The sequence below is a fragment of the Anoplopoma fimbria genome, chromosome 1 (assembly GCF_027596085.1).
Source record: "Anoplopoma fimbria isolate UVic2021 breed Golden Eagle Sablefish chromosome 1, Afim_UVic_2022, whole genome shotgun sequence".
In the NCBI taxonomy this organism is placed as follows: domain Eukaryota; kingdom Metazoa; phylum Chordata; class Actinopteri; order Perciformes; family Anoplopomatidae; genus Anoplopoma; species Anoplopoma fimbria.
This window is the reverse complement of record NC_072449.1, coordinates 1,375,291-1,376,462: the sequence shown is the minus strand read 5'-3', so window position 1 is coordinate 1,376,462 and position 1,172 is coordinate 1,375,291.

Genomic DNA, 1,172 nt, shown 5'->3' with positions numbered 1-1,172 from the left:
TCCTCTCTGTGTCCTGTCCTCCGTCTGTCCTCTCTTTCCTCTCTGTCCTCTCTGTGTCCTCTCTGTGTCCTGTGTCCTCTCTTTGTCCTCTTTGTGTCCTCTCTGTGTCCTATGTCCTCTGTGTCCTCTCACTAATTGGTTGGAGGTAATATGTCATGTATAAGTGTGTGTGGATGCCGCTGACCTCTGACCTCTGGATGCAGTGATCAGTGAGGGAGAACAGGAGCCGGTTAATGTGCGTTTAGAGGACGATGAGGAAGTGAAGGCCTGAGTGGACACACTGTCTCTGATCTGAGCTCTGTCTTCTGTCCATCACAGTCCAGAAAGAATGACCTGAAGGACAGACAGGAAACTAAGAACCGAGAGGTGACGTAGGACGAGGTCTTTATGATGATACCCGGGAGAGTCCAGAGATGATTACAGGACATGTCCTCTACAGCAGCTCCTTTTACCGGGTGGATGAGGCCAGAAAACCATCAAAGGAAGTCGTCCAGAAGGATCCTGATCAGAGGTTGAACCACGTGAACTTGCTTCTTTTCAAAATGAAGCAGCGTCTCTGCTTTAAGCTCCTCCCCCTCTGTAAACTCGTGACATCACTCATTGGTTTGTGGACGTTTTGAAGCCTGGTGTTCGGCATTTTGGCCGTCGCCATCTTGTTTTTTATCAACCAGTGAACAGGAAGTGACCATATATGGAGTGAGGAGGAGTGACGTAGAGACGCCGTATACGTCTCTGGTGTGGACCTGTCAATCAGTGTGTAGCCCCGCCCTAAAGCATCCCCTGCTTTATGGTCTGTTTGACTCTAAATGGAGCATCATTTACTAAATGAACATCATGCTGTATTGAAGAAGACTTGAAACTAGAGATTGAGACCATAAACTCATGTTTACAATGTTTACTGAGGGAATAAATCAAGAGAGAAGTAGAGTCATTTTCTCATAGACTTCTATACAACCAGAGGAGTCGCCCCCTGGTGGACAGCAGAGAGAATGCAGCTTTAACACAGGAAGCATTGACTTCACTTTAAGAACCGGAGGTTGACACCAGCAGAAGGTTAAGTCTAGCTGTTCTTCACTTTAGTATCAACCAATGATGTGTGTTTGGTTCACCTTGTTCAGAACATAAAGATGTTCTGTAGTCAACGGGGGGAGACAAATAAAGTTTTGATACAG